This window comes from Cydia pomonella, chromosome 5 (genome assembly GCF_033807575.1).
Source record: "Cydia pomonella isolate Wapato2018A chromosome 5, ilCydPomo1, whole genome shotgun sequence".
Taxonomy (NCBI): domain Eukaryota; kingdom Metazoa; phylum Arthropoda; class Insecta; order Lepidoptera; family Tortricidae; genus Cydia; species Cydia pomonella.
In genome coordinates, this window is record NC_084707.1 from 5,456,163 (window position 1) to 5,465,309 (window position 9,147).

The window sequence follows — 9,147 nt, forward strand, 5'->3', positions numbered from 1 at the left end:
GTTACAAATAAGATTAATTACTTTATCGTATTAATGTTATCATATTTAATGTTTGCTTTTAAATCATCGAATAAAAACTTTTAGGTACAATAATATATAACCAGCCTCAACCGTTCGTTCGCATAGATGTCGTTAATAACTTTTTCAAGGCCATTGTCACACACGTTATAAATTGGAAACCCTAGGGTTGGAAACGAGGGTGTTCATTTCCGACAACCGCAGGCTGATGCGAATTAAAGACCCGAGTTTGCAATATTTTGACCCTCCGGAGTTACACACAAAAAGTTTTTCATCACTCTTTCAAAAAAATAAAACTTTTTAACAAAAAATAAAACCGACTTCAAATATTACCAAAAGCGCCATGTACCTATAACATTCGAAGAATGCCCTCGATTTCTCCAAGATCCCATCATCAGAACCCGACTTGGTGCCAACGGGACCATTTCGGAATTATACCCGTTCGATTAAGAAAAAAATTTTGAAAATCGGTTCTCGATTCTCGGAGTAACATACATACAAAAAAAAAACAGTTGAATTGAGGACCTCCTCCTTTTTTGAAGTCGGTTAAAAATTCTTAAATACGGTGACATATCATATATTCGTCCGCCATATTGTCATTTTTTGACAGATCCACCCCGCATTAAGTCACGATTGAAAATTGTGTAAAAATACTATAAACGGCTATTAAACTAATTTACCATCATTTCATAATTCGCGATTATGATATGTAATTATAATATAGTACCTACGTCGCAAGCAAAACAGAACGATGCCTGCAAAGCATAAAAAAAGTTCAATCGTAACTAAATAATATAACGCCTGCAACGTTGGCCGTATAGTGTCGTGACCATGGAATATAAAGGGTTCTAGTTCGCGCTACGAACATAAATAAAGGTGCAAGCTGCACAATAACTTGGCAAATAAACACACGGTTGAATAAACTTGTGCATTGCTTATATCACGATTTTTTTACAAGACTTCATTTGGTTTCAATTACATTATGGAGTCATGCGAGTAAAATGGACTTAAACTTAAAACCTTAATTTTTAGATTAGAATGCATTACTTAAACTGTTTTATGTAACATAAATCCCAACAAAAACATAAATGTGAAATGAGAGCAAAGTTCAATATTAAGAATATGTGTCGTTGTTGACTCGCCGACAAAAGAATTGAGCTATATATGGGTGCCAAGTTCTGTGCTGTGTAGAAAATCCTGAAATTATTAAAGGATTTGACATAATTGACATGGCAGGTTTTTACCACAGGTTTTTAGAAAAGTAACATAGACAAATATAATAGCCTATACGTATACGTACTCTAGTCTAAATTAATCTAATAATTATCCATATATGATTGTTTTTCATCTCATTATTAATAATTTTCAGTTTTTAGATTTTTTCCTCTATAAACGCTTAGAAATCTACCTTAATGCCTAATTTCAAGTTTCTAAGTAATCTGGAAGTGGGTTAGGTTTTTGATCTATAAGTCAGTCAGTCACAAAAATGTCGGTTTTTAAATGTTAATTTATCAATAACTGTTTGATCTACGTTTAGGAATTTTTGTATTTTAGGCAAGCTAAGGGGCTTGAATAAATGTGCCAAGTTTCATGTATGTAGGTAAAATAGGTTTCATATTGTGAAGGGGTCAAAAGTAGCTCGAAATGGTTCGTGTAATATTACACACGGTTGCGTCACCAGTTCCTTTTTTTTGAACTTGGCTGGACACGCTGCCGCGTGTCTAGATACGTAATGAGAAAACAGACCTATTTCTGAATACAAAATTACTGTCGTGATACAGAGTGCTTGGTTGCGCATTCTAACTGAACTTACTCGTACAACGCGCCTTTAAGTTTTAATTACAAAAATTTACTTCGAAACTGTACTAATTTATTAGTGATAAACAGGTCAAATTAGTTTTACTTTGCAACGTTTAGTTTTTATATACTCAGGAAGTATATATAATTTCCATTCATACTTTAAATCTGCTATGCCAAAACGATACTAGTTATTATAGAAATAATGACGATATCATCCATTATTTATAGCGAAATAGCAAATATTCTTTGAACCGTAAGAGAGTAAAACTACATTAACACATTTTGCTATAAATGCTTGTCTCCAATGGTGTGTTGCCTTATTGTACTCAATTTTTATAACACATGTTGGAAGGTAATGTTTTAGGGTGTATATTGGTCTGTGTTGTGTACAAAATTGTACACAATACAAAAGTCAAATCAGTGAGCATCACCAGATACACAAAACAAACAAAAGCTAAAAGCATAAACAAATGAAATTAAGACTTTTTTGTCACTTTAACTAGTAGTAGTATACTATACCTAGGTAGCATTACAAAAATCTAGAAACTTACAAGTATAACGCAGAACAAGTTTATTTTAACGACTTAATAATCGTAATGCCCCACACTTTCAAGTCCAAATTGGTAGACATGGTTTACCTGTGTTCGATTCTGATGTAATTAAAATGTACCGATAATCCGTTGAGCGCCTTTATGTGTCAGCTTGTGTCGAGAAGTTTAAAACTTCCACCGCTTCCACGTGGTGCCGTGACCAGGATTTTAAGAATTTTTATTCAATTAAAGTTTAGTAGCAGTTCCGTCGGTGTTTAATCGTTATCTGATTTATTATTGGATATACTTGTCGCTGATTGGCACTAAGTACTAATGATTGGCAGCGATACCATATTATAAAAAAATTGCTACCTACAATCTGTTAATGTATGAAAGGATTCCATGATAAATATGGGCTAAATATAATAAAGATGCTTTTGTAGTTATAAGAGAAAGCATTCAGATAGGATTTTTTTTTTCGCTTCGCTTGGTAAATTTGTAAAATAAAATCTAAAAATAAAAGAGAAATCCTCAAACAATAATCTCTCTTTTAATATTCGTAAAATAGTATTTTACACTTCGAGGCAAAATTCGGTAAGGCTTAATTCTATTTTTTCATTCCGTTAATACGTACTAAAAGCGTACTGGAAGCTAATGGACACCTTTTTCCTTTTATTTGAGGTTTTAAATTGTCCGTTTCACATGAAATAATTCAGGCCGCGACGTTACCTTTTTATTTTTGTCATATAATGGAATAAAATAAAATTCGAAAGTATAATAATCATAGATTAACTTTCTAGTTCTACTAAGTTTGAATTAGGTACATATTTACTTAAGTTTTACATGAAGGAATCTTTGCAAATATAGATTAAGCAAAATCGAGTGCAGTATTTTGTCTAAAGATAGGGTTTGCAATCCGGATCCAAAATGTATGAAATTATCCGGATCTGGATCTAGATCCGCGGATCTTCCCATACATTTCCGATCCGTCATGCAAACAAACAATACAAATAACACACCATAGTTCAATGTAAATATCTGTTGTAAGTATAATAACAATAGTAATTCAGCCTATATACGTCCCATTGCTAAGCACAGGCCTCCTCTCATGCGCGTGAGAGTTTGGGCTTTAGTCCCCACATTGGACCCATACGGGTTGGGGACTTCACATACACCTTTGAATTTCTTCGCGGAGATATGGAGATTTCCTTACGATGTTTTCCTACACCTAAAAGCTGAACAAACCAACAAATAATATAACTATTTTTCTCATTATTTTTCTACATACCAACCTATATGCTAATATATGTGAATAAATATACTTCTTTTTAAACTTACACAGCCATGCCTAATATGCCTATTCTCTCTGTCAAACAAAGCATTTTAAAGCATTGAATTCACGAATCCGACTTATAAGTTGATTCAGCTTTGTTTGTTAATCTAAAGCGAATTTCAATTGCTTACCGCATACAGGCGAAAAACCCGCTTGATTACTTGCTCTCTGATTACGCAAAGTTTTTATGGATCTTGAAGTCACTTTACTCTGGCTAATGACTCGCAAACAAGAAGAATAGTCGTCCTTGAAACCTTGTCGAAATCACTCGCTAATCCTTCTTAATCAGATTTGCCATTTAAGCCACGTAATCTGGGATTGTTCCGACTGTTTCTAATTTCTATGAGAGCGGAGTCTTTTGTCAACAATTTCGGGAATAATGTTGAAGTTTATACGAATCTACACTTTGGTTTACGCAGTGGTTGTTTTGCTTGAGGTAGGTCCACACCGGTGCGTAATAATAATAAAAAAGAGCACAGGGTATATATTAACACCTTTTATTTGAATCATAAGTACAATATAGAATAAGTACAGAGGTACGTACTTATACTACATACTTAAATTAACAGGTAGTTTAATCACCTGGGAACTTTAACAATAGATGTATATATCTTCAGTCACATGTAATATGGGAAATTAATTAGTAATAACAATTAACAATAGACTGAATCAACAATTCAACTAGATTACTCTAAGCTCCAAAAAAGTTACGCAATTGGAAGATACAATATTGTGACAACTCACGACGCTGCTCGATGTCAAAGTGCTGAGCCGTGTTTCCATCATCACGTCCCCATCTTCTTCTACAGTGGCGCCGCGTGGTGAAAGAAGTTGTGAACCACTTTCACCGGACCGATGCGTCACCACGTCCAGCAACTGCTATCGAGGCTTCGTCCAGCCAGAGTCAGAGAAGTACTTGCTACAAAGATGACGTTGTCGTCTAAAGCATATACCAGAAAGCTTGGGCGACAACATCCATCCAGCGTTTGAGGAAGACGAAGGAATTCACGGCTATAATGGATTTTATCGCCCGATCGAATTTTAGCAATTAAGATAAGGTACATTTACTGATAGAATTGTACAATTTTACACGTCAATGCAGTGTGCACTGAAAGGACCAGAGGTTCAGTAATAAAGCCCACAAACTGCATTGAAATTGAGTCAGAAAAAAGTTATTGGCAAAAATTAAATTTTTTGTAGAAGCTTTTATCGCTTACTTTTCTTACCGCAGGCACCTAATATTTATCCAGATAATTCTACAAACCCCAACACAATGAGGTTGCGTTATTTCATCACAGAGTTTATGTGGCCACCTCCTGTCTCCATCCTCAGACCAGCTCGATGTTACAATAATATTGCATTGTCACATATTTTCAGCTCAATTGGAAATCAGGAAGTCGATCATATTTAGTTTCCAACATTTGACCTTACCTATTTGACTAACTACAAACAAATCAACACATATATTAACTGGGCAAGTTTTATAAAAGCTTGTATAAAATTCGATGATGTTTTAGCCATGTCAAAACTAGTGACTAAACGATGAGGAGGTAGGGTAAACTGAGGCGATCGAAATGTAAAATCCGTTGATAATTGAAATATTGCATTGATATGGGCGCACTAAATTGCACCTTTTTATAGTTCGTGTCATCCACGATGACGCGCAGATTTGTCAAATGTAACCTTTAATAACATGACTATACGAGTTAAGGCACACGTCTTCGTGAATGACACGATCTTTACCCTGCGACGCCAGTTATAAACAAAATTTCAAATATCAACAGTTTATTTAGTCTGTCGATTTGCCCTGTGATCAGACTGATCAGAATCGTCCTCGGTCTATCCTAGATTCTAAACTATCTGACGAAATATAGAAAATAGTAAATGTGAAATTAAATAGAGCAAAGGATAGATAAAATGACAAGAGTATTAAGTCATAACAACCTTTTTTGCTATAATACTTGCATGACAACATGACACTACTTACTATCTCGTCGGAACACAAATTTAACTGCTTTTGATGTATTCGCACTATCCGGGACAGATGACAACAATTGCAACATGTGTTTCTATTTCGGCGGAAACATGCAGTGTTGCTGTCAATGAGTGTTTTGTCGCCTGTCATTTTACTGTTATTGTTCGATTTTCATTTGCCGGATGCTTCAAAGACGTCGGCTGAGTAAAGACTGGATTGGCTGCCGGCCAAGCCATAAGTTCTATTTATTAGGGTTTCGGGCAAGCAATTTGAGTACTATAGATACTACATATAATATAATGTAGGTATGTGGACCGCTTATGTACGTACTTTCTACTTCAGATTTACATAGAAAGTTCTGCGAGACAGGTCTTAATGATTTCGATAGTTCAAATGTTGCCATAAATAGTGCAACATTTGGTCTGACCAGACGTCAAAGATGACCCCACGTATTTTATGCCGCGAGCGACTCAACTGTGTATTTTACCTATTTAGTGCGCATGTTGACAACGTCAAATACTGTAATTCCGCGTAAGATATCTCTGGAGTTGCAGTCGTCCATAGGCTATGGTGACTGCTTACCATCAGGCGGGCCGTATGCTTGTTCGCCACCGTCGTGGTATAAAACCGACACCGCGCACCGAGGGTTCCGTACAAACTTTTAATTATCTTATGTTACAATAAACACGAAAAGCTTTTAACCATAAGTATACTAAGAATGATTGCGAAGCGCCATCTATCGGTAATTTCGCTAGCTAATTTACGCGACCTCCAATAATTTTTGTTTTATTTGAAAGAACGTATTTTTATTGTGATCTCATAGAAATTTCAAGTATTATAAACAAAGGAGGATAAATTGCAAATAAAACAAGAAAATGATGTTTGATAATAAAAAAAAGTTATCAAGATACAAGTGTGATTATATTTTTCATGTAATGTTTATTATATTGTTAATGTTATGTGAAAATTGTATAATTTTTCGTTGATAAATTTCGAAAATATGGCTGGAGATGGCATTTTTTTTTTCATTTTCCTTCAAAAAAAATTTTTTTTTTAAATGTTCAATTTGAGTTTTTTCAAATGATACCCCACTTAACTTAGTACCTACCTAGACTTTGAAATTCTGCCCCCTCTTTACTGGGCATTTTCAATACTTAATAAAAATAAAATAAAATAATGACACTTCCATTGTGTCTCCGGGTTAGCATTATTCATAACTCATAACTATTCCAAATTTCAAATCGATGGCTCAAGTAGTTCTCGACATATTTGGCAATGTGACAGACAGACGGACGGACGGAGAGAGTCGCACCATAAGGCTCCCTTTCTCTTTTTGGTACGAAATCCTAAAAAAGGTTTAACGTATAGAATTTTTCTTTAACTAATCAAAACTTATATTAATCAATGACAACGTTTTCAATAGGTAGCAGAAATTCGTGTTTTAGGTAATATTCAAAGCTGCGGGCGGGGTATATTAAGGCTAATTTTCTTCCATCTATATTTATTCCGTCGCAATTGTTAAAGCCTAAAATATCGATAAGTATAATGGGACAAAAAAAAAATGTAAGTATTAACAATGACGTTAACATTTTTTAATCCTTTGTCAACGTATATTTATCACCTTCACTGTACCTAACCTGGGATTTTTGCCTCGTTAGCCGTTTGTAAAAAGGAACATTTTCATTTTGTATTTATTATATTCTGTTCAGAGCTTTTGAAATATGCATTAGCGTTTTAAAGCCATAATCATTTCCGATTGTACATATCTTTCTTATTGCGTCAATCCAATAATCCATTTGGTACGAGTATGAGGTAGTTTGAGTCATGCTCGATCATTGATTCGTAGAAAATTTATACATACGTTATTTATAAATTATGTAAGAGAGGATAACGTAAATTTGTAAAAGTTTTCATATTAAACTTTTACACATTTTATCCAAAAGCAAATTCCACGAAAAAAGAACATTTAGAAATAGACTGTATTTGCAAGGAAAACATTAATATTCATATATTTTAGCTGTATACATATAGCAATATACCATATATATCATAGCTAAATAATATTAGTATAAAATAGATATATAGCTCAGCGATTTGACGAGCAAAATTTTAGTAAGTTAGTTTTGCTGGGCATTTTCCGCAAATCGACACCCATTGTGCCTATTTCGCGTGACACGAGGTGGCGCTACTCTAACCACCCCAATGCAGCTCAACGAAACCTAGCAAAGTCCTCAGGTTGCTAACTGCCTCCCTCAGTGTGCATGGATTTCCTAGGTATTTACTCCTGTATACCTCTACCTGTTTAAACGGACCACATGCTTACAATATGTTCAAAATAGTTATACCTACATACGACATTATATTAACATCTGGTACACTTGCATAATAACAACATTATTAATGACTTAAAAGCCTTACGTTAAAGCTCTTTTTGCTTCAGCAAATGAAATAAAAGCATAGCCCAAAGGACACAGGAATATTAAATTTCGCACCATTACACGTTGTGGGCAGAATCGAATTAACATGACGCTGGACACTAATGCCACGGGGGACCGTTGGATGTATGATTATGTGCTTATTTCATTTGGAAACTGACAGTTGTATGTGGAGAATTTAACTAACATGATCATGGCGCACTAATATGGGCTACGTGTAGAGCAAGTAGTGGTATCGGGTGGCTTACGGCGCGCCGGGATGGCGATAGGATGGCCACGGTGTCGGTTTTTCGTCCGCGCATTAAAGGTAGTGGGCCACCGATGGTGCGTATGCATCTACACGTGGACTATTCCATAGTGCGTGCTCTCAACTATCGTATGGCCATCTCGCTGGACCATCGTGTAAAGGAGCCATAACCATCGCATGACCATCTCTGTTAGAGTACTTGCTAACTCTAACATTTACTTGATAGATATCTTGATAGTAATGTGAAACACGAAAGAGGAATTTCTTGGGATAAACTTGCTTTATTATAACTTGATAGGTGTGCACACTTATACTCGTATAATAGCGAACGTGAATATTTAGTGAATGATTAGTTATTTATTAACAAATTACAACACTTTTATATAAACTAAATGCTGATGGGGTACATGACCAATACGATGCATGTGCAATTTACTTGTACAATCTCGCTGGTCCAGCACTGGGCCATCGTGTAGAAGAGCCATAACAAGTAAATGAAAAACACAGCGTGTCAAATTAACTACAAGAATTGAAGAGGCAACGGTTGCTTACTAATTTTAAATCATTTACAGAACCAAAATAGTCATCTGACATGATAAATTATAAAAAACCTAAAGATAATTTTCAAATCTACACTAAAACCAGCCTTAAAATTTAGCCTGTTAGCTAGCTACAAAATATGACGTCACAAGAATGGCGCCTGCCATGTTGACGCGATTATTTATCGTTTAAATAATAATAAAAAATTGTTAGCAGACAGCAATATGACTTTCATGAAATAAAAATACCAATTGGCTATTGAAGCTATA